At 43.5% G+C, this 25354-nt stretch overlaps 1 long non-coding RNA gene across 1 annotated transcript in view; it reads left to right on the top strand.

The window, feature by feature from the left end:
• LOC116452647 overlaps positions 1–25354 on the top strand; it is a 122693-nt gene that overhangs the window by 63769 nt on the left and 33570 nt on the right. The window lies entirely within an intron of this gene.

The following is a 25354-nucleotide window of genomic DNA, read 5'->3' on the forward strand; positions in this document are numbered from 1 at the left end:
GCTGTCTGTCATCCCCTCGGCAGAGTTACATAACGTGCTGCTCAGATCACTGACTGGGCACCCTCCGAGCAGCAAAATGCTTCTCCTTGTTACCCCCTGAATAAAGAAGATACGCAGAGACCTCCAGATACTCCCCTCTTCCTGTTTTCAGTTCAGAGCCTTTAAAAATAAAGCAGAAAGGAAATGGAGGGCCTGGTTTTTTTGCTTCCACGCGGAGCTCTTTCTGTCAGTGGGTGCTTGTTTGGAGTCAGATTTGCCCCAGGGTTGGAAGTGATGTGAGAGCAGCCAAAAATGTGGTGGCAGCTTCGGCTGGTTTTGCGTTGGGGCAGTGTCCCCGTGAAGCACATGCTGGGGTCCGACCCAGCAGCACAGGCACTAAACCCCAGTGAACCTCGGCTGCTGCTCCTGAAGGCAATAGGAAATTTAGGCAGCTAGAAGTCTGTTCTGAGGGCTTTTTTTCCCCCTTGAATTATTTTTCTCTTTCTTTTCCTCTCTTGAAGCCCAGAAATCAATGCCTTTCAAAGATCCCCTTTGGATAGGTTTCTGAAGTGTTCTCTTTATCGTCTATTTTAGTGCTTTCTCTCCCCATTTCTCCCGCTCTCTGACAAGGGTTGCTGGGGTGACTGGAGCAGGGAGGATACACTGCATCTCATCAGCGAGGGACACGGGGCAAACCTGTCCCTGTATGCTCATTGGGTGGGCTGTGTGCAGCTCCTGGGGTTTTGGGATGTATCTAACCCTTAGATTGTGCATGCTTTAGGGATCTGGATGGAGGGAGGGCTTCAACTCTGTGGGCAGATGTAAAGAACTCTGTCAGCCCTAGTCTTTGGAGTAAAAGACTCATTTAGTCCTGCTTTCTCCACCCTAAAACATTTTGCTCATTCTCTCTGGGTCTGCCTGGCAGAGCCTTCAGCCGTTGGATGCTTTAACAAGGCTGTAAAGAACAAATAATGTAATAGAAACTTCTTAGATTGAGGGACTTGACCTTTTCTTCTCAATGCTTCCAGGAGCCCTGACAGCAGCAGCTGTCTGAGGGGTCCTGCTGGGCACTCCAATTCCACCAGCCCTCGGACCCTGCACTTTAATGGATCTCATGGTTTAAACTGTCAGGGTACAAACCCTGGATTTGGGCATAAAGTACCTTAAAGCTTGGACTGCTCTGAGGGAATCGTGCTTGAAACACACGTTGGAGACGTATTTGTCTATCTATATTTACATATATAAAGATACTGCTGCTAAAGCAGGCTTATTGAAGATCCCGTCGTGTTTATCAATGATGGATGAATCATTGATATTTTTGATACCAATTCCCCAAAATACTAAAGCCAGCATGTTAGGCAGCGAAATCACGAACAGAGGCACGCAGAGATCTCCTAAGCAGGCCAAATGCTTCTCTCTTACCTATAAAAACCCGTGCTGTAAGATACATTAGCTGTAAATTCCTAACAGATGGGGCTGTAACAAGCTGTTACAGAGCATCTCCTCTGCGGTGAGGTTGCACTGCTGAAATGATGCCACGTGGCTGTCTGAGCCCTCACGCAACTGAGACGAGCTGGAGGAGGAGGCTGTCATCTGTCTAGGTGTTGATGTCCTGCTCGTCACCCGAAGATCCAGCCAAGCAGTTGACCCCCTGTTAAACTCACTCGGCTCCTCTGCATATTTACACCATGAGGAGAGTTTCCTCTTGTTAGACATGTGCCTTTGCTGTCCCGAACATTTCACACGTGATTTGGAGATGGTTTAGAGAGCAGGAGAGGTTTTGGGGCAGGCCACATGCATCTGTGGCACATTAAAGAGTCGGTTCTGTGGAGGGGTTTTTCCTCTCTCAACTTTTCAGGTGATGGGGTCCTGTGGGGAGTCAATGAGACTTTATATGGGCAGTGACTGAGTTGTGTTTGGCACGTGTAGACCTGTGGTGTGGTGTGTGCACAGTTATGGAGGTGTGTACATAAATACATATACATATGAGCAGCAAAACGTGCACATGGGTGTATTACAGTTGCATTTGTATATTTGAATAATGAGCAGCCCTAATTAAATATAAGAAAGGAACCCTTCAGAAAAAGAAGTCGATCTGCAACGTGGCAAAATAATTGAAATAGCGAACATTAGAACTGGTTTTATACAGAGGTGACATATTTTATTAACCCTGCATAACATCTTGAAACTATTCCCCTACTCTGTATGACCTAGGATTGCACTCCTACCTGGAGTTTGTGTACACAATGTTTGAGCAGACAATAAATGGTTTTCCCTGTTTTTTTACTACGTGCTAGCCTTAATCTTGGGTCATCCCTCCCATGCCAAACAAACTGGAGTTCTTCTGAAGTCTTGAAAATCATTGCTCCATAATCCCATAATGAAAAGCAGGATTAGCTCCAGTGTAACACGTGCAGGACTCATCTTTGCATGATGATGGTGTTGGGCTGCTTACCTGGATAGAGGTTTCAGCTGCCCTGAACAGGAGGGGCACAGAGGCTTTCCCAAGTCTCTACAGCACCTTCACCTCACATGAGCTTCCCTGGCTTGAAGCATTTCAGTTTATCATTTTATCAGGCTGTTTGCCCTCAAACTGAATAAGGACCAGGAGAAAATTAAAATACTCTCTAATAGCAGTTAAAAAAATATTTATTTTCAACAAATCCATCCACAAGTCATCTAGGCTTTATTTAAAGGTGAGGATTTAATATTTAAAACTCAGCCCCGACTGCTGGGCTTGGCCTCTCTTGTAAGAGTGGATTGAACTCGCTCTTTGCTGCATTCAGCTGGTGCAGAAGCATCAGGCCCAGGAAATAAATGGGCCCCCTGTGCAACTTGTGAATAATTCAGGTGCCTCAAAATCACACAAGGGAATTTTTTTTTTTGAATAACGCCTAATCAGCCCTTGGCACACAATGCCACGAGAGTTTAATGAGATTCCAAAAAGAGCCATCTCCAAACAGCTGCAGATTGAGCTTGTGTGTGTAAAATACATAATTTTGTGCTTGGGTGTGTTTATGTGTATATATAAACACAAGAATGCAATAAAATAGTTGGAAAAAGTATTCTTATGAATGCTCTAAGAAAAAGGGGATTCAAATGAATTTGGTACAACCCAGCTGATATGCTTTTTTTAAAGTGATCTTCTGAATCTTCAAAATGTCCTTGTTTATTTTCTTTGATTGTGCTTTGATTTAAAATTCTAGACTTATTAAATGCCATAAAAAGAAACATTTACATAATTTACAAGCTCTTTATATGAACATTTTAATAAAAGAACACACCTTTAAATCAAATCACAAAGGCATATGACATCTTTGAAGGAGAAACTTATATTCCCAAACACAATAAACATTCTTCTATTACTATGTTAATTTGGAAAACAGGTCATGGGAAATTAAATTGCTTAAAATAGGTCACCAATTATAACTCTGCATTCTATTAAAGCAAATGCATCTCTGAAATCTTTATTAGTTTATTTTAATTAAAGGCAGAAAAATATTCAGCGTTAAATTATTGCCATTTGTATGTTTTACATTGATACGGACACACATTTATTATGCAGTGTAAAATGCTGCACATCTTTTTCATTATGATGCTTGCATTGTTCTTAGTTACTCTACCCATAAAGTAAGTCTATAATAATGTTGTGTTTTAAACATAAAAGGAGGGGAGCCCAAATGGAGTAACGGTGCAAATTTAATTTGATCATTTATAAAAGGAAATGCAAAAGCAAATGCTGTCTGTGTGTGAAAATAGTCATTGACCTCCTCAAAATTGTTACAGTGTTGGAAAGGCCTGACTTCCATTTGTGTTCCACGTTTGTAGCAGCGTTGCTGTTCATATTATGATTCTAAATTAAGTACTTCGGGGTACATTCCCCTTTGATGTTCTCTGATAAATTCATTAATACCTGTAGTAATTATTGCACAAGCCCCTGGTGAGAGCTGGAATCTGCCCTGCACACCTGTGTTTGCAAGCACCATTCCCAAGTCATGGTGCAGCCTTCAACAGAGATTGAAATGATTTGGAGTTGTGTGCCTGGATCTCCTGAGCCATGATGGAAGCCCAGGGTTGGTGTGGTGCACACACACTTGTCCCTGCACAGCTCTGGTTAAGGCAGGCTGAGAAATAATCTATTCCTTTATGCTGGAAGAGGGATCTAAAGTGGCTTTAGCATCACTAAGCCCTTAAAGGAGAAGCTCACCAGCAGTGAGTGAAGTGTGAACGGGCACAGCCATGGTGGGATGTTGCCTCTGCTCTGGACAGGCTCTGTTCCACATCAGAAATAAGGGATGTTAACTTTTTATGCACATAAGAAATGAAAATGTTGAACATGTGCAAACTGATAGGATGGCACTAGTGGTTTTTATGGAATACCACGATCACCTGTGTGGAGTTTTTAGGATTGTGTTCAGGAGCCACTCCTGAGCACACCACAGCATTGCTTGGATTCACCTCATGTTCTCCTGGTGAATGTGGCTGCCCAGCCCAGCTGGACCAGGTCACCATGGCTTCACAGAGCTGTGTAGAAATGGTTTGCCTGGGTGCCACAGAGGAATTTCATGTTGTAACCTCTCCAAATCAGGGTCATGAGGGTCTTGAATGCTCCTAATAATTGACAAGCAAATAGGACTGCCCTTCTACCTGTAAGCTGTTGGTTCAAATTCAGCCTCCTCTCATGCTGGTCTCTGAGGTCTTTCCCTGTTTTGTGGGGATGTTTGTGAGCCCTTCTGCAAACTCCAGCCAGTTCATGGGAGGGCAGCAGCTGGACAAGGTCCTCTTTAAGGTAAGACCAGACCTGAACCTTCATCCTTCACTCAAATCCTTGTCTTCTGCAAGAGGTTTGTTCAGTCTGTCTTGCTGACACTTTTGTTGTTCAATCTTCTATGGAGACCTGCCGGGGCAAAGCAGAACAGAATAGTTTTGGCTCCTTGCTAATGGACTTACCTATAGATTTCTTGTGCAGAATTCTTTTTTTTTCCTTCCCTCAGCTGCTCAAAGCACGTCCTTAAAAGAGGCTCAAGAGATCTTTAAGTCTAAACAATAAAAGACCTATTACTTACCTCAGAGACCAACAACAGCTCTCAAGGGTAAACCCGCATTAATTATGTATTTGAGCAATTGTATGTTATGCATTTAGACAGAATACGTATTATTTACTGAAGAGCTGGTAATGGCTGTGAAGCAGTTGTGATGATCCAGGGTAAATAGGAACGTCTGAGGATTTCAGGACAGAGAAAATGGGGATGGAGCACCAGGAATCTCACCTCCCTCACCTGGCTGATTTGTGGCTGCTGCTGCTCTTTGCCAGCCTTGGAATGATGTAAACATGAATGGTGGTAATGGAAAACCACAGACTATTGCTGTTAAAGTCCTCAGGTTGTTTTGTAGCCAGAATCTCCCCTTTCAAACACAATTATCTGTATTTAGTTGGGTGGTTGCAAAAGAAAGGAATGTTTGTGTGTGTGTGTGAGTCCCTGGAAGATGGGAGCTCTTAAAAATTCAATTTATTTACCCTGTAACCATGAACATAAATGAACGTAAAGCCACCCAAAACTTATATAGTGCTCCCATCTGAACACAGTGCTTCCCCTTTGTAGGAAGATCAGGATTTCACAGAGGAATATTATCAAATATTGCTGTCTTCTTCAACAGAGGAAGGAAAAGCAACCAGTGTTGAGAGTACCAGAAACTGAACGTAAACACCACTCTGGTGCCACCAGCTGTGTTGCTGCTGTCACAAATCTGGATTCAGAGACTCTTGCAGAGAAACCACCCCTCTGCAAATCCAGGGGATCAACTGCTGGGAATCACAGAGCTGGGTTGGAAGGGACCTGTAAGAAAGGTGTCTTTTGGCCAGACATTTCTCCCTTTGTTTTGCACTAAATGGTGTTTTGAGAACAACTGCTTGCTTCCTGAATGACTCTGATTTTCATTTTTCTAATTTTTTTTAAATGTAATGTTGTAGATATGGACCAGATGGCTTTATGAGGATAACTTTTACTAATGACTGTGTGGCTAAGGCACATAACACATTATCACTTCTCTGAAATAGTGTATATATATTTCTTCCCCACCTTTCTTACTGGAAAGAAGTTGGAAGTGGTTCCTTGTTTTCAACAGAGATAAAGCTTAAGTTACAGTCATTATTGATCATGTTTATCAACACTGTTTTTCTCTCTGGACCTCATACTCTTCCTAAAGGATCTAGTGAGCATTTATAGCTCTCTTTGAAGTTTTGACTTTGAAGAATTTGCCCAGAAATAAGGGTTCTCATTTCACAGGGGTTGCTTCTATGAGTTAAGGTTGCATGATTGGGTCCAGAGCTGGGATGTGTTTTTTTAAGCCCTGAATCAAGGAAACATTTCCTTCTGGGATGCACTGAAACATATATTGAAATATCTCTGCAATTAGTGGGATTTAAATGTGCTTGAAATTAAGAGCCATCTCAAATATGGATGGATTTCAATCTGTTCTTCAATGCTTTCTTGATCTGCAGCTTGGATCTGCTAAGTTTTATGACAAACTATGAAAAATTAGTTTTGAACTATTTAACACAAAATGCAGTCAGATGAACATGTTCACCAACTCTGCAGCTTCAATTTTCAATTTCTGCAGGAGTTCTATTTGGGTTTTTGATTGCTTTAACTTGCAGGGTATGGAGTTTGGGTTTGTTTTTAAATCTTAGTCTAGGTGCTTCCAAATGAAAAAGTTGAAATGCTGCAACTGTGCAAACAGCATTACTTTAATCTGCATAAAGATGGGTGCAGAAGAGCTGGGTATTAGCAATTCATTAATATGCAGTGAAAAGCTTATTTGCACTTTGTCTAAAAGTAACAGTAACTTCAGATTTTCTCTCATTTGCATAAGTGATACAGCACAAGACTAAACCACTCCAATAATAGTCCTTAATAGGATAATCATGTACAGACTTTATGTATAGGCTCCTTAACTGTCCATTTAGGCACATTTAAGTTAACACACAATACACAATGAGGAGGATCATGTTAAGGAATGTGCTAATTTGCTGAATCCAGTTTCCCAGGCAGCTTTTACAGGGGTCATTTTTCATGAACTACTCTAGCCACTTAAATCATAATATTTCATAATAAACATCACAGCCTACTGTACAGTGGGGATCATAAAAAGGCAACACAGCTGCCCCGTGCTCATATTCACCTTCAGCTTGGACCAGTGCCTGGCTGGGGGAGCCTTGTTCCATGTTTTCAATCATGGGAATTTTAAACATATTTACAACTTCTTACCAGCAAAGCTCAATACATACTGGTGCCTGCTAAACCTGCATTAATGACTAAAATAGTCGTCCCTAGAGTTGCACCTGCCCTCTAGAAAATAAATCCTCACCTCCAGTAGATAAACAGCTCTATCTTTGCTCACAACAGTCCTGCTGCTGAGAGTTCTGGCGTGGCTCTGGGAAAAGCAGCCTCTGAAAGCTGCTCCCCTGTGCTTCTCCAAAGAGTTTTCTGTGGGTTTTTAACTGGTCCTCATAATCCTTCTGTGTGTTTTGGGATTGAACCCTCTGGGCTGCCAGAACTGATCCCCTTCACCAAAACATTCAAACATTAGGGATTTAAGCAAAACATGTTTCATTTTAATTTTAAACCTATGTTTACTGAAGGCAGCTGGCTTCACTTGGGGTTGCTCCTTTGCTGAAAGCAGAGCCCACCCTGCCCAGTGCTGGTGGGGAAAAAATGATCAGGGTTGGAGACACCTTTTTTCTTTTCTTTTTTAGCAGAAATAACATCATTTTCCAAGCGAAGCACCAACCTCTCCCTGATGGAGTTGGGCAGCTTAACCTGTGATTTGCCTGCTGGTAGGATCCTTGCCTCTTCCTCTGGTCCTGGTCCCTGCTGTGGGATCACAGCCCTTCTGTGCTTGCTATGGTAGTGTGAAAACAAAGATCCTTTTAAATGAGACATTGGAAACAAAAGGGATCACAGAGATCTTTCCCAGTACCATTTCCTTGTGCATTTAAATGGTGACACTGGAAGGAGCCAAAGTGAAGGTGTTGCCTGTTGCAGATGCAAAGACAGATGTAAAAACCCCCTTTCAAAAATATGGCAGCTCCATTGTCCCTCCTTTCCTTTCCTTCCCTTCCTTTGTCCAGCAATATTTCAGCTTCAGAGCTTGACCCTGAGCTGTGCTGGACACCCAGTGATATCAGAGGCTTTGGGGCTGATGATGGGCACAGTTACATCCTTCTACATCAGGTTTTTCTGTCACAGAGGATTTTTATGGATACAAATCCATTGATTTCTGTGTTTGGCTGCTGAGTTTCATGTGAGAACCTAATCAAGCCTGAATGTCTCCAACTTTTCTAATCCAGGCAACCTCTCCGCAGATGAACTCTGCTCTGAAATATTCATTTTGGTGGCATATCTTAATTGCATTGCAATTATTTCTGAAGTTACTGTGAGTGCTTTGCCTTTACAGCCTCTACATTTTCCATAGGCTCTTAGAGCATTCTTTAAATCAAATGGTTCTCAGATACCATGGTGATGGTTGACATTATTATGGGTGACCTCTTTCTTTTGGCCTCGGACAGCAATGGCTGACAATAGAGAAGTGCATTGGCTGTTTCTGTGTCAGGGTACGTGGGTGTTTTAAAGTCCTCATGTGGGATGGTGGGTACAGGTTAAACTGTGGAGTTTAAATCATAAAGAAGGAAGAATTCTAAAAGGTCATATGTGAAAATGCCATTAAGAGAGGTTCAGCTGATTTCATGACACTGCCATCAACATCCCTAACATCATGAATTCCAGTTACAGGGAAAATAGATTACACTATTTTTGCAGGGGTGGAATATGGATCTGCTGAGGAAGCAATGTGATTTTCTGCCTTGGCTTTGTGTGTGGGCAAGCATGTATGGGTGGGGAAGGGTTAGATATTCAAATCTTTTCCTCTGTAGCATAAACCTCTTGATTTAGTCTTGTAGGCAAAAAATAGGGTCAGAAATTCAGCCTGCAAACATGATCTCATAGGGGTGTCTGTCAATTCACTTTTCAAAATAATATGTGTATGTGTACACACACATGCAAATACAGAGAGGTGTTTCTCTTTGGACCCAAAGATTTTCATTACAACAACCCTGGCGAAGCCCAGGAGAAAAAAATTGTCAAATGCTGCAGTGTGGATGGATCTATAAACTGAAAACCCTTTATTGAAAACAAAGAAAAAAAAAAATCTGAGTCAAATTTTTGATGATTTCACTTGACCACGGATGAGAGCTGGAATTTTCAGCCTGAACCTTAGAGACTCGGAGCTGCAGAGCCACTGCTAAGCTGGCTGCCCAGCAGCCAGTGACACTCCTGCACTGAATGTTTAAACACCCTCAAAAGCAGAATGAATTTTTCATCTATCACTTCGGCAAACAATCTGGCTGCTGTGTGCTGAGTGGATGAATAGCCACGCGTGTGGGATCTTAATGGGAAAAGACAAGGGAGCATGAAGCGATGCTTTCCAGAGCGCGTGCGAAGAGCCCACCTCGCTCGCCTTTGAGGAGTTAGATGTCAAGAACTGTGTTTTGCAACAGCATGACTTAATAAATTTTCCCTTTGCTGCCGCCTCTGATGATGTCTCCTGAGCCAGCAAAGGGCATTTTCTCAGTGTGGTTTTTGGCTGTGGGATTTTGCGGGGCTTTGGAAGCTCACACCTGGTTCAGAGGCCGTGAAGGTGCCTGCGGAGCAACAGCTCCCCTGGTTCGCCTTTCATGGGGTGCTGGAGGCTTTGATAGAACCCATCATCACACACCTTCCTGTCTGCAGGGCTGTGATGAAGGTGTCCAAAAGATGGACCATCTCCAAACTCCCTTCTGTTGCAGAAACACAGGCAAGAGAAAATATTTATAGACAGGGAAGCAGCTCTTTACAGTCCCCACCCCATTTCTCGCTTCCTTCTAATCTTTATTCTCCATATTGGTGACTAAGTATCAGCTTGACTTGCTATTTGTAGCACTCCAATTGCTTGTAAAAATAGCAGATTTCTTATTTCTTATTTTATTTTTTCCATTTCCGTTTTATTTTTATGCTCTCATGGGTTTTTAATTTGTTTCCCCTTCCTAGCACACCAAGTATTTAAAGAAAAACTGCTAGACCAGTGTGACTCTTCCAATGTGATCTGCTTGCTGCCCTGACACGAAAATCCTACAACCACACACTGTTCCTTATTGCAGGAGAATTCTTATGAGATCAGTTATAGAAACTAAAATGCAATAAAGGTTCTGATTGCTGATATCACATTAACAGGTAGGACAAATGTATGATGATGGTGATAATAATAAAAAGAAGAAGATACAGCTATTCAGGAGGAAAAGGGTAGACTAGGATTAATAGAAAATGAGTTATTTGTGCATAAAATTTTGGTGGAAAGAAACTTAAAAAATTTATGCAAAAATATTTCAGCTTTGCTTCCCCCCACCTTTGCACCTCAGGGGTTCAGAGAAAAATGAGACTTTGGCATAAAAAATTTAGAAACTGATGTATTGTGAACATTTCTCATTCAAAATTGACTTTTGGAAAAGACAATTTCCTTTAGAAAAGACAGTACAGGAGAGGTTTTAACCACTTTAATTTACATGCCATCTCACATGGAGGCTGATGTGGGGCTGATCCAGCCCTGGGCAGCAGTGCCAGAGGTGGCCGTGCTGAAATGCTGATTCTTCAACTGAAGTGATCAAGTTTTCAGCGGTTTATTCTGTAAAAATGTTCAAATACATGACTTTTTAATATTTTAATACTTTTTAATTGTGTACAAGGATGAGGAAGCAGAGACAGAAACTTGTGGGTGAAACTGCAACTCGTGAGCCTGTCTCCAAAAGCAGTCTTATGACTCCAACTGAAAAATTCCAGATGTTTTGAGTTTCTTTTCTTTGCTTCCAGCCAGTTTGCTTTGGGGCAGTTCCTGGAATAGCTTGTAAGGTCTAGGGAGCAACTTACCCTTTTCTAATAAAGCTGGAAAGCTGAGAGTCTCCCCCAGCACCTTTCCAGGAGCTGAAGTCTGGAGAGTATTGTGAGGTGATATTCTGCAAGAACATCTTGATCATGCCCAGAATGCTTTGGCCTTAACTGTACTTTTAGTCACATATACACAGGTGCAGGAGGTAATATTACAGCTGAGTGAAAAATTGACCATGGAGGAGGCAAATAAAAGTGGAGTTGACACTGGCTCTGCTCTTCTCCCTGTAGGAAGTGTAGGTCCACTCAGAGGAGACACCTTGTGCTGGAGTCTCCTCTGTGGAGGAGCGTAGGGGCAGGTTTCCCTCACTAGCAAGACTGGACTTTCTGGCAGAAAAAGGCAAGAGGAAACAGCAAGGCTTCAGCTCTACCTGTGTCCCCAGAGCCCCCCAAGCATTTAACAATATCTCAGTTGCTGGGATAACCTCAAACAACCGTGAAGCTTCCAATGATAACAACACAAGGACAGCACAGAAACAACTTCTGTGTTTGCTGCCAATTCCCTGAGAGTTTTGCTTTGGCAAGGATAGCACAACTCCTCTAGCTGAAGGTGATGGAGATGTAGTCTCTGGAGAAGTGCTTGGATGCAGGGGGTTCAACCCCAAATGATGTAGGCAAGAGCTTGGTGCAGTGAGGTCTGACAAAGCCCCATGAAGAAATTGCCCATCACAAAAATACTGCAGGACTGGAGTTTCAGGCCAATATCCAGGGTAAAAATCAAGTGAGAGAGGTGCAGCTGGAAGAAATAAGCTGGTAAAGAGGAGAGGTGAGCCTCAGAGAATGGTGGGCTGGAGTGCTGGTGGACACCAGAGCAGTGGCAGTGATTCATTTATCACCAGCAGCCTCTCTGGCCACTCTAGCTTATGCCAGGGGCTGCAAAGAGTTCCTTGGGGCAGTAAAAGTGAAATGGTACATTAACCATGCAGGATGGGGCTGCTGAAGCAGCTTTTCTTGGGAAAGCTCACTTTGATGCATATGTTTCTGCCCTCACCATTTTAGTCTCAAAGCTTGGGAAACGATTAGTGTATTAAAAGCACATGCTGTAAAAATACACCCAAAAAACCCCAAGCGTGAGGCATAAGTATCCCCATGTAATTTCATTTTTATGGTTTCACAAATACAGGCTGTGAGTCTTTGATTGCAGACAAGGCACTGCAAAGCAAGGAGGGATATCCTTGGAATGTAATAGCTGGCCAGAATTAGGCAACAGCTCTGCCCCACCCGCAGCACCCTCGGTGATTTCCTACAGTACTCAGTACAGTCGTTGGTATGTGTGGTGCATTAGTTAAGTTAATTACAACAGCACAGAGATTCATTGCAAATTGTTCCTAGTTAAAACTGAAAATTCACTGGAACAAGGAGTGCTAATTATATTCCACTTGTTACTGCTGTGTCTAGTTAATATTCCAACAGCTGCTTTGGCAAGATAATGATGGCTCCAGCAGAAATTACTGAACAAATAGATTTTTAAATCAGTAACAACATATTTACCAGCGGATTTTTTTCCCTCTTCATACACAAAGTTAAGCCCTGCCAGAGTTGGGCATTCATATTCACTGAAAAGTAGAGATAAAAAAAATCAACATTGCCGTTATTGTGTTAATTTGGCACAATTTAAAAAAAAAAAAAAAAGCTAAGCAAGAGAATATTATTGATAAATAAATGTTTCTATTTTCTTACAGGGATTCAGTGCTTTTCTCAGGGTCACAAAACCCAGTGTAGCTTTTTGGTTGGCCATACTCAGTCAATTGTCCAGCATTGCAAAGGACAGGATCGGGACTGGATCTTGCTCTTCCTCACAGTCTGACTAATGAAGTTAAATGCTTGTGAGATCTTGTGAGGCAGAGAAGCCCTTCCATTAAAGCCTAAGATCCATGCTGTGCTGAAGGCAGGGGCAGCCCAGGTTCCTTGGGCTTGGCTTTGTGGACAAACCTCTTAACCCACGTCCCACACGGCACTGGAAGCCTCTCTTAGCCGAAAGTTCCATCCTTCATCCAGCACAGCAGCACTTGTGACCTGAAACCAGACATTTCTCCGTCTGACACAGCAGAAAGGGTGTCAGAACTGTTGAGTGTTGCCTGCACTGGAGCTCTGAGCCTGTCCCTGTGCTGCAGGACTGGCACTGCATCCACACCGTGATGCACAGCTGCCTTCAGCAGGACATGAGCACACCACCAGCCAGATTCTGTGCCTGCTTGTCCCCAACCCAGCTCCTCTCTAAACTTTTTACAGGATTTATCAGCAGGAAAACATCTGCTGTGTAAGGCAGTCCCGCCTCCATCCTGTCCTCTGAGCACCTGAGACCCAGCAAGGTGGAGAGAGCCATCTAACCTCACCCTGAGATGTCACCTCACCCAGGGGAGGGCTCGGGGTTTGTCCCTCCTCCCACCCTGTGCACTTTTCTCTGGGCAGAGCCAGTAGCCTGTGTGTATGAAAAGATGCAGGACGTTTTTAATGAGTCGTGAACAAGAAGTTCAGCTGGTGCTGAATGTTTAAAATCAGAGGCAAAACAAACATGCTCGAGTGTCTGGGGTTCTTTTTAATGGATAGCACAGCTTCTGGTTTATTATTACTGCTATTATAGTTTGCAGCTGCAAAATGATCTGAAATTTCAATAGCAGCATGCTCTTCATGCTGCTACAAGAATGTATATGCTCCGTTGTATAAATCGACATGCACCTCTCATCCAACCAGGCTGGAGCTCTGGATCACACCATTTTATCATTCATCTCCCAAAAAGGGGATTTAACACCTCAGCTGACAAGGGGGAATGTGTAGCAGTGCTACCACTGGGAGAGCCGCTCCTTTTTGAGGGAGAGTGTGCAGCAGGGCTCTCTTACTGGAATTACTTCCATTTTCAATTAGTTTTCTTTGGAGAGAGGGTTTTCTTCCCACTTAGTCATAACACTAGGATGTGTTAAATAAATTCACTCTGGGTTGTTCCTTGTCTGGCAATATAATTTGTGAATCAAGGTGGGGGAAGAAAAATCTAGTTAGCAGCAATTGAACATACAAAGTGGGGTGACCAGTAACTCTCTGCTGCTGAGCCAACATTGATATATGTCCTATGGTGTCTTAGGGGAGGTTTCTAATTGCAATATGAGTTTTGCATGGTAACCTACAGGGAGAAGGGGAGATGCAATTGCTTATCAGTTTATCATTACAACCTTTTATTAAGGTTGTTTTTAATTAAAATGGAGCAACAAATGTACACTCTTATCCCTATAAGCAATCTTATCTAGTGTGACTGCTGCTATATTAGTGAACTAAATCCTCTTGATTACATTGGATGTGATCTTAAGAAGTATGACAGCTTTACATATTAATAATAGGAACTGTCTGAATAGGCTGTCGCATGACCCTCTTCTCTGTGGCTCTCCACCAGCACAGTTTTAATCTATTTATCTCAGTCCTTTTCTAAGATAAGCTGTCATATTCTCATGAAAGTGCAGTTGTCCCTGTGTGATGTGGAATGGAAGCAGAGCCCCAGGAAAGACCCAGGACCAAATCCCCAACTCCAGCACTTTGCCCCTTGGTCCCAGGACCTTCAGCTCAATCGTTCTTTTAGAGGTGGGGAGCAGGAGGGACCCATTTTATTCTCCTCATGTCAAACAATCTCCTGGCATTCCTGCCATCAAATTTCTACTTGCATGAGATGAACAACTGCTTTAGTTTAGTCCCTTCTGGAGCACCAGGAGGGAGGGAGGTGTTCTGGGTGATTTAACTGTGCAAAGGGGCAGCTAAAATGGGTGTGCAGGTGGCTTTGTGTGCCCAGGTAGCTGCATGCACACAACTGGGAGGACAAAATGGGAAAGGGGGCTTAAAGGAATAGGACTGAAGGGGTATCCTATATATCCAAAATTACCATCACTAACATGGGGTTTATTCTACATAGCTGCAGTTCCTCACTCAACTTTTACATAGGCAGATAATGATAGGACAAGTGGGAATGGTTTTAAACTAAAAGAGGAGGGATTTGGATTAGAAGTTAAGAACAAATTCTTCCCTGTGAGAATAGTGAGTCACTAGCACATATAGCTCAGGGAAGTTGCGGGTGCCCCTGGAAGTGGTCAAGGTCAGGTTGGAGCAACCTGGTCTAGTGGAAGGTGACCCCGCCCACGGCAAGGAATTGGAACAAAATGATCTTTAGTGTCCCTTCCAGACCAAACCATTCATAGAAATAGATTCTATGAACTATTTTTGAGTAGCACTACTCTCACTGAGAAGAAAACAAAGCTCTGTGGTGTGATGGGACTGATGAAAGATGGAGAAGGCTTTGTTTGCTGCCTTGTTTGCTTGCCTGCCTTCCCTCATTCTGAATTAGGATCCCCTTTAGGCCAAGGGACACCAGAGGTTCTCTGTGGCTATAAATCCATGCAACTCCACGGAGGTGTGGAGCTGTAAGAGCCGTTTGCTTCCACCTTAGCTTTACAAAAAAAAAACCACATGCTGTCCTACTCTTTCCAGGCAGTGGCCCAGATTCTGCTCCCTGCAGCACCAGTGCAACCTCCTGGAATCTGTGGAGTTGTTCCAGGCCTGCAGCAGCACAGGACAGGGCTGGGAGCTCCTGCAGGGCCGGCTCTGCCGCTCGTGGGAAGCTCCTCACATCTGCGCCTTTTATGACGAGCCAGCAGAATCCCTCCAGAGCCGCTGGGTTTTTATGGCAGGCAGAAAAATCAAAGCACTCTCAGTGGGTTAAAATTTAGAAAATCTGGAGGTACAAATGAATGAAAAGGAGGCGTGGGATGTGTGATGCAGTTTAACTGTTGTAGTGCCCTCAAATAATAAATGCTGCTGGAAGTGATCTCTGGAATCCTGGAGACGAGCATCAAGCCAAAGAGAGCCCAAAGAGGGCTCTTACGGCTTCTGTGGCTGTGTCTAAATTGGAGTCTGAATGTCTCTTCCCACTCACAACTCCACGTTATTGTATTGCATTGCAGTATTGTTCCATTAACGCTCCATTTCTGTTTCATAGAAAGTTTGGGGGAGGTTGTGCTTTTTTAACCCTTTCAGGTAGTGGTACCCGGCTTTATAATGTCCATTCATTTCTCTTCATTGCTTTTCAGAAGGACAGTTCATTACTATTTCTACATTAATTCCATTTTGTAATTTCAAACTTCACCTCCTTAACAGGAGTGACCTGCTTTAATGATATTTCATTAGCTACAAGCAACTAAAAGAAATAGCCTTATTTCCTTAGCAATTCCCTGGCCATTGCAATGGTACTTCATGTATATTTCTAGGGCTTTTATGGTTCCTTCCTACGGAGCTAGTTCAGGGGGCCTGTGAAGCACCTGGAGGATCAGCATTGGTCTTTGTAGGCTAAAGTAGCTAAGCAGTGAGGTTTGCTTTCCATGCAAGGCAAAAGGATGCATGAGGAAATGTGCCAGACAGTCCAGAGCCAAAAAAATAAATTCATTCCCCAGGGAAGCTGGAAACATTAATGCCCAGTGGCCCATCCAGGGCTTGCTGGAGGGGTTCAGATGGTGCAGCTTTGACACAGTATTTGTAACCTGCTCACACCAGTGATGCATTTTACAAGTTCCTGAACACTGGGATATCTGGGAAGTGAAGCTGCTTAGCTAGTGATCAATATATGCTTTTAGAAAGAATCCAGTTGCAGAAAAGTGGGTGTTAAACAAACCTAACAATGAATCTTCTGTACTCCAATTTGAAAATATATCTCTACCTATGCTAAAAAGCATCATAATATGAAGGTCATTATAATCAAGCTCAAGTAGATGTTTTTAATACTTGGCTTAAGTTGATTCAGAACTGAGGCTGTTTCCTTCCACGACACCTCCTGTGCTTTAAGAAACAACCACCAGACAATTAATCTAAAAGGGCCTCAGATGCCCTGGCCAAGCCACTGATGTGAGTAATGGTTATGGCCCCACATAACACACAAGGATCATAAGCAGTTAATCTTCACCAAAAGGGAGAGTGAAATATTGTTTGATATCATTTTTAATAAAGAGAATAAATTAGGCTTTAAATATCATAACGCATCTTTAAACGCTGGTTACAGCTCCTGCACGCAGGGTGAATTAGCAACTGAATGAGCGTGTCAGGGGTTATCTGCTGAATTATTACCTCCCAGTCCACTTTGCATTATACTGGCACTTGTGTCCATGGGAGCTGGGAGCTGGCCACCTGCTTATGATGGCTGTCCAGATAACCAGCTTTGTCTGAGAAATTAAAATGGTGGCTTTAATCTCGTCGTTAATTCCTAATTCCACCAGTAACGTCAGTCACGTGAGGGAGGAGCGCATTGTTCGCCCCTGTTCATGTATTGATATTTTAGGGTTTGATGATGTCCAATCTCCCTGAGATGGCAAATTTAACTCTTCAAGTCTGGCCTGCAAACATGGTTTATGATCCACCATAAATCCAGTGGTGGGAAACAAAAAAAGGAAGGGGTTAAAATGGAATTCAGTGCACACGTCCCTTCCCTCTGGCTGTGCATCAGATTGAATTCTAAGAAAGATTGATGGTGGGCTTTAAAATTAATTGCAAGTACAATTGTTATTATTAATACACGTGAATATAGATCTAATAAAGCTATGCAAGTCTTAGGAATAACCATGCTAGGAGAGGTAAATCAGATGTAAATGCCTAGTTTGATGCTGTTTATCCAATAATTCCCACCTTTGTTACAATGCTGCCTTCAGGAGCAAGAAATAATCATTAGAGCCATTGATGAAATGAGGCTGATCTTCTTGGGGTTTTGGGCAATCTGTGAGAAACAACTCCTGGTGTTCCCCACAGCAGCAGTTGTGGGAAGTGATGCTGTCCCTCCTTGCACAAGGTTGTGATTTGTGTGCTCTGATCTACCTTACTGCTTTAGGACCTCCTCAGAGCCAGTGAGCAAACTGGCACTACTGCTGGAGCCTTGCAGTGCCTTGGTTCCCCTCTTTCCACATCAGAGAGCACCCCATGATCTCACCTCACAGATCAGAGGCCCGCAAGCTGCATGGTAATTCATGTACAACTCACACTCATTTGAAAACTAGGGAGATATTTCCCCCCTTCTTTTCCAAGCAGAGGGACAAACTCTGCTTGCAGGCAGGCTGGTGCATATCCAGATTGTCCCTGTGGAAGCCTGATTCATTGCTGTGACCATGCACAGAGCCCACCGTGGTGCAGAGCCCTGGGGTGGCTGTGTCTGAGCCGTCTCCAAATTTGGGAGCATTCCCAATCTGCCCAAGCAGCCTCCTCGCTGGAGCATCCCACAGTGGGAACGGAGCCGTGCTGCTGCCAGGAGCCAGGCTGGTGCTGCTGCACATCCCCACCCTGTGCTGCTCAGATGCAGGACAGGGATCCCCACCCACTGCCTGTGACTTTCTCCAAGCCCAGCATCCTCCCTTCCTTGTCCTCAGGGAAAAGCCCATGAGTGAGGGGTGACTCCTCCATCTTCCCAGTGGTACTGGCACTGAAGGCAAATCAGTTCCTATATTTCTAATTCCTGCTGTTCACATGCCTTATTAATTAGACAACCTAAAGCATATTTCCAGAAATATACACATTTCTCTTTCGAAAAGAATCCTACATTTTGCTCTTCGTGGTTAAAAAAGGGGCAGAACTTGAGAAGATCAGGAAAAAAAATAGAACCGGAGCAGTTTTCTTTGTCAAAAATTATTTGATCTTTTTATTTTTGAGGGGGAGGGAGGAAATCCTAAACTTTGCATTTCAATGGATTTTTTTATTATTATAAATCCATCTGTGCTCACACACACACCCCAAAAAAAGTCTTTTCTGTTCTGTACAAGGCACAATTTAAGGCATCTTTCAGAAATAAAAGGCAGAACAAATGTTATTGTTATTCCCAATATACAGATGTTTACTCTTATCTTTTTCCCCCCCCTTCCTTTCTTTATTTTTATTACTGTCTTCTTGGTGACATCATAAGTAGGACTTGTCTCTTTATCGTCTTGCAAAGACTTTTGTTTTCTGGGACAGGAGCCTATTATGTCGTCACACGCTGGAACAGTAATAATCTCCCCCCTCGCTTGGAAGTCTTCATAGAAGACAATGAAAGAAACCATATTGTTTTCTGCTGGCACTAAATAAAGGAAGCAAGGGAATCTGAAGGGGGAAAAATTACCCGAGAGAGGCAGTCACTCTGGCATTTTGCTTTCTAAATGAATGTTTGGGGTAAAGAGAGAGAGGCTTTCCACACTTACTAGACAACGAAGGACATCTTAATTGCTAGGTCAGACACCAGGCTGAGTGGCACGTCAGGTGAGAGGACCTGATCCTGGAAGGAGCTGGGCATGTTTGGAAATGATCTCTCTTCCTTCCCTTGCGGTATCTGCTGCTGTGGTTTGCCTTCAGCACGAGGTGACATTTTGTGTCAGTTTGTGCTGCCCCAGCTCTACAGGAACTGCTCCAGTAATGGCCTGACCTCTCCAGCTGTGCTGCACCTCCTTGCAGCTGGATGAGTGGGGCTTTCACACGTGGGGAGGTTCCTCCAGCTTCTTTGCAAGTCCTTTCCTGAAGCAAGAGAGCTGGCACAACCTTGCACTTTGCTTTTCCCTCAACAGCCAGTGTCATGGAGAACATCTGAAATACTCAGGAGTTTGCCTGTACCTTTCTCAGGCTGACAGACACACACTTTCACCAGAATCTAACTTTATTCTTACTACAGGACCTAAACACTCTCTCCAGGTTCTGGGACGCTCTCCTCTTTGGCTCTCCCTGAATCAATAAGGGAAGGTTCAAACTCCCAGGGTAGGAACAAGCCCTGAAAGTTGTGCCAACTCCAAAGGGCAATGTCTACTTGAGGCTTATTACCCTACAGAGGAGTTGCATGTGTAGTTATGATGATGAATATCTGAGCCATCTTTTAGCTTGCTCTCCCTTCTCCTTTCTCCCTCTGGTCAGACAGAGATGGTTTCTTGAGAAAAGGGGGTGATGCAGCAGAAGTATTTTGAATAGGCAGGATTTTTTCTTCCTGTAGGCGAAAAGAGCTACTGAAACCAAAGCCATTTTTTTCTTCTCTTCATCTATATATTGGGAGACAAGCAGCTAATCCCCTTACTTACTGTAACACTGTGCAGCAAAGAAGGCAATATAATAATATCATGTGGGAATTCAGTGTTCTGGCTGCCTCTCTGGGAGTTGCTATGTCTAATGTGTTATCCCTTTTTATCTCTTATTTTCAGACATATTGAAGTGCTTGAAAGGAAAGATAATGTATACAAAATAAATGTACATTAAACTAATACAATGGCACAAGAGTGAGCCTTGTATCCCATTTATCAAATGAAAACCAGAGGAAGAAAATTGCATGTATGGGGCCAAAGTTTCTAGGATAAGCTTTGCTCCAGCTGGAGAGACCTTGTTGTGAGTAGGGCACCAGCTGGGAAGGAGAGAGATCTGTTCTGTTCCTGTTCCTGCCATCGACCTGCTCTGTGACCTTACCTCTCTTCTTTGTTTTCTCTCGACAGCTAAATATATCAGCTCACCTAAAAGGCAGCTTTTGCTTCTTGTTCTTTTGGAGCACGGCTGGGATGTTTGCTCTCAAATCTATTTCCATATTTCCTTTAACAATAATGAAATTTCCTCGCTTCACCAGGGCTGGGGCTTTTGCATGGGGCAACTTGACAGTGCTTGTGATCTCCTCAGTCATAGACAGCAAGGGTTGGAAAACAGGAGCACAGAGTGGTGCCAGCCCCTTCACCGGCAGTCCTGGTTCAAAAGGGAAACCTGTCCATGGCGTGCAACTCACAAAGCATTATTTATTTTATTTTTAAATATAATGAATCACTCATATCTATAGATTGATTTGAAAATATCCTTCTAGGCAGCCCCATCAGCACTGAAACTAATCCCTTTGAAAAAAATGATCCCAGAGGAATTTTTAAGGTGCTGTGTGAAGAGATGTAACACTCTGTCCATGAGCAAAGTTTTCCATTGAGGTGAATATTTTCCAATAAGTTTGGTGTGTCTGTTCCTGCGTTGAATGTGGTTGTCATGAATGGCTCTTAGAGAAAACAAAGTCCTCCACCTTAGGAAGGTAATCTCTTCTGGATTGGCCTTGGCTCTGTTTCCATCTGATAGCAGATGGAAACCTCAGGACTCAGAGCATGTTGTGTGGTTTGGAGAGAGTCACAGTGCACATTTCTGGCTGGGAGAAGATGGCCACAGATGCTTATCCAGAGGCAAAGCCACATGGAATGAGGTCTCTTTTATTCACAAATTCCATTCCTCCTCTCTCCCCCCTCCTCCCTAACAAGCAACATTTTTCATCCTCTTTGTGCCTCCAGCCTGAATTCTGAACTCCTTTCTCAAGGACCTGGCTTCCACTTGCAGCACTGGGGCAGCTTTATCCCTTTTGTGGTGCTTCAGTTTGGTTCCTACCCCAGTGTTCCAAAATTCTGCTTCTCCTGGCAATGATATGGGAAAGGCACTATTCCTTCAAATCCAGAAAAGGCAGGAATCCTTGTGACATTTCAGCAAAGCCCTCTCTGAGAAGGAATGCCAGAACAAGACTTTCCTGTTCTGCCATGTTAGAAGCTGAGAAGTTGTCAAAAAACTTGAAAATCCTACACAGGGAGAAAAATGCAATCTGAGATCAGAGAATTTGCTCCCAAAGTCCAGAGGTATAAAAGCATGGATGGATTTAGTAATCTGTGAGTGGCATGTTCACCAGGCATCTCGAGAAGTGCACACGTCACAGGCTTGTCCCTTTAGCAGGGAAAGGCCTCATTGCTCTGTACAATGGACATCACAATGAGTGCCCACACATCACAATGAGTGACAGCCAAAGTGACCTGAATCACTCTTAAAACGAGTTCTTTATAGTTGGTGGCACAAATACAAAACTCTTTCATTGACTTTTGGACATGTTTTATCATAAAAGAAGTCTCTGCATCCCCTGTTTAACATAGTTTGGTCTTCTAAACTCTCTGCAAAATCCATACAGGTTTGCAGCTTCGAGCCCTTGTTTTCTAGGTCAGACCTGCAGAAAAGTCCAGCTTCAGAGCTGATGCATTCACATAATAATCTGACTTTTTCAGAGGAGTTCCTGGCATCTAACACAGTCCTAGTGAAGTGCCCACTGTGTATCCAGCACCCAGCCTGCTGAGTGCTGCTGGAAAGCTGGATCTGCTGATACACCACATTTATTTGAACACCTGGTGGTCTATGACTCCTAATTTTTATGAAGGCTCTCTGGCATTCCATCAGTGTCCTCATCTGTTTTGTCTTGTCAGTTTACTAACCAGGCATCTGTGTCTCTATCCTCTTTCTATCAGTAAAACCTGCTCCTCAGAGAGCAGTTCTTACAGACAAGAGGGTCCCAGTGAAAACACTCTGAACCGATATGTGTTGGCCAGACAGAAAGTTAAAAGGCATTTTAGATTGAGAATAGATAGGAGGTGTTCTACTGGGCCCTTTGCAGAAAGTGTTGTATTTAGCCTGACTGAGGTTTGAGATGTATTTGTCTTTTTGAAGTGGTTCAGTCGCTCATTTCTGTCAACTACCAACTGTGTCCTTAATTCCACTGAATTAGAAAAGATGTTGCTAAGATCAGCTTTTGGTCTGTGTCATTAAAGCGTTTTTAAAAGCAATTAAATTGCATACTATTGTGCAAAAAGGTGTAGAGCAGAAATCACCCTGTAGTGTTGTCCTGGCAGAATGATTAATGAGCACCATTTCCTTTGCTCTGCCTCTTTAAAGTGCTGCTGACTTTTGAAAGGGTGGGTTTTGGGCTGAAAAAAAAGTGTTGTTGAAGGTCTCAGTGCTGGCAGTGGCATTAGCATCTTGTTAAATTGCCAATAACATGGCAACCAGGCTTTTCTTCTGATTTTTTTCTCGTCAGCAGAGACCTGAGTGTGAGGTGCAAGGCTTAGGTGCTGCTTTTTGGGTGGTGGAGGTGTGGGAGATGTGGGTCACTGTACCTGCAAATCCCATCTTAGAGAGATGTCACCTCACTTCCCTGCAGCAGATATTGGCCAGATAACTGAGGTCATCAGAAACCTGACAGGAAAGCCAGATCAGAATCACTGCTTTGCAGATCTTGTGCCTCTTTTCTCTTCAGTTATAGAATTTGTTAGTTAAATGTAGCTCATATGAGCAAACTACACATTAAAATATTGATGAAGATAAATGAAATCGTAAATCAGGGAGGCCACAACCTCCCAACTTCACTTAAAACTTGCTGCCTTGACTTATCCAGTTTTACCTTCGAAACCAAAACTCACTTTTCTTGCAATCTCCATATTCCATCCTCACCTTCAGATCAGCGGCTAAGCCCAGATCTGAGCTCAAATAAATAATCTCTGTTCTTGTAGTTTTGATCCAGTGGAGACTGTGACATTTAACTTTTCCTTATGGTAACTAAGGAGACTCCCACAAGCTGATGTCCTACCAACTGCCTTTTGTGCTCGCGCAGCGACAGCCTTGGCTCCGGGATAAGAACATTCCACCCTCGTCTCCAACTTCAGAGCCAGCTTGGGTGGCTTTCAGGGCAATGCGTGGTTTCCAGATGCGTCTGTTCTAATCTGAACACTGAGTAGGGACTGACATTTGGTTTTAAATTGGGCGTTTGTGGAAGGGAAGAGCAGGAAAATCACTGCCCAGATCCAGCTCTGGAGCAGAGCTGCAACTTTCTTGTGTCTCAGCTCTATCTGCCTGGAAACAGAGGTGTTTTTCTACTCCTGCTTCTTTTCAGGAAGCCAATTTGTGGATAAATTATGTGCTGGGATCAGGACATAACCCTTGGCTACTGTTTCAGATATTTATCCTCTCCCAGATTAAGTGATGCTGCTTGAAGACATTAACTTTCCCCAGCTGTCTATTACCAGCCCTGTGGGCTGGAGAGATGGGACGTGCACTCCCTAATTCACTTCGGGCAGAATCAGCCAGGTTAGTTTAGACAGCCAGGGACTGCACGTAGGAGATGGATGACCACGTGGAACTGATTAGGGAGCACTCACACTCCTGGCTGGTGGCAGGAAAGAAGGAAAAGCTGGAGGCTGGGAAAACCTTCAATCAGTTTTGCAGTGTGCAGAGAAATATCTTTTCTTAACTCGCACTCTCAGCTACTTCGGAAATCTTATTTCCTCCAGCCTTCAGGTGGAGCATGGTGCTAACCATGATTGTTGCCACAGCCAAAGAATGGGACAAATGGGACTTCCCAAGCAAATTCCCAGCAGCAAGAGTTTCTCTGAATCATTTTATCTTCCCTCTCTTTTGATTTTGCTCTTGAAATTAGAGAAGATATCTCCAACATGGTCTCTGAAATGGGCTTGAGGATGAATTTTTCTTTGTAAGGGAAGCATGGAAAGAACTCTCAGGAGGATGATATCAGGGTTCAAAGTGGGGTTAATGACAAGTATTCTGCTGTGGATGGCAGTGGCCAAGAAAAGCTAGTCATGGGAGAGCAAAGTCACACAAAATATCTAATTATTGGTGAAAGATCAAAGGAAAACCAAAAGCTTAAAAAGCAAAATCTGTGTCTGGAAATGATATATGGACCTATGGATGAAGGTTGGCTTCCAGAGGTAAATGTGCAGAGAGCTGATGGGGACCATCAAAACCTGGGGAAGGATACCAAAAAAGATGGAGGAAAGCATTGCTTGTTAATGATGGAGATTTATGGATCTCTTATGAATCACATTAACCTCATGAATCACCTTCCTCTCTCCCCAGCACCTCCTTTGCCCTTCCCCTGGATGTCTGACCTCATGAACCACCTTGCTCTCTCCCCAGCACCTCCTTTGCCCTTCCCCTGGATGTCCTTTCATTATTAAAAATTCATGTTTCTCTGCTCAATTTCATACATGGGAACACAGTGACAATCAGCGCCATCAGTCTTTGGAGCACTGAGGACATTGGCTGAAGGGCTGAGCAGTGAGCAGAGGAGGCCAGAGTCTGTCCTTTGTCCAGGTCCCAGCCATCCCTGCGATCCCAGACACACACAGGCCTTGAGCAGCCGCTCTGCCCTGGATTTCCTTGGGCTCTTGCTTAGTTCCTGACCCTCAGGAAGATAAAAACCCCAGCCTGAAATACATCCCAGTGTGGGAGAGGAGGATTTTATGGGGCTGTGGAGGGAAGCCAGCCCAGGAGCTGTTATCTGCTACCCACCTCTCCATTTGAGGGTGCCTTTCCCAAATGTCAGGGTGGTTGACAGTCCTGAAGAATAAGGGGCAGAGGAAGTGTTTCCTGTCATAAAAAAGGGAGAACAGAAAATATGAGAACGGGTTCATAATGGCAAGAAGTAGGAGAAAGGTGGGAATGAGGAGGTGCCAAGGATCTCCCAGAGACACAGGGAAGTACCTAGGAAGCTCTCCTCCAGCTGCTTCCCTTCAGGCAGGTAAAATATGGGGAATTTCCTATTACAACACATGGTTTTGAATTGCCTGTTGAGTAAATTGTGGTTTTCCATCCCCATT

Source organism: Corvus moneduloides, chromosome 17 (assembly GCF_009650955.1).
Source record: "Corvus moneduloides isolate bCorMon1 chromosome 17, bCorMon1.pri, whole genome shotgun sequence".
In the NCBI taxonomy this organism is placed as follows: domain Eukaryota; kingdom Metazoa; phylum Chordata; class Aves; order Passeriformes; family Corvidae; genus Corvus; species Corvus moneduloides.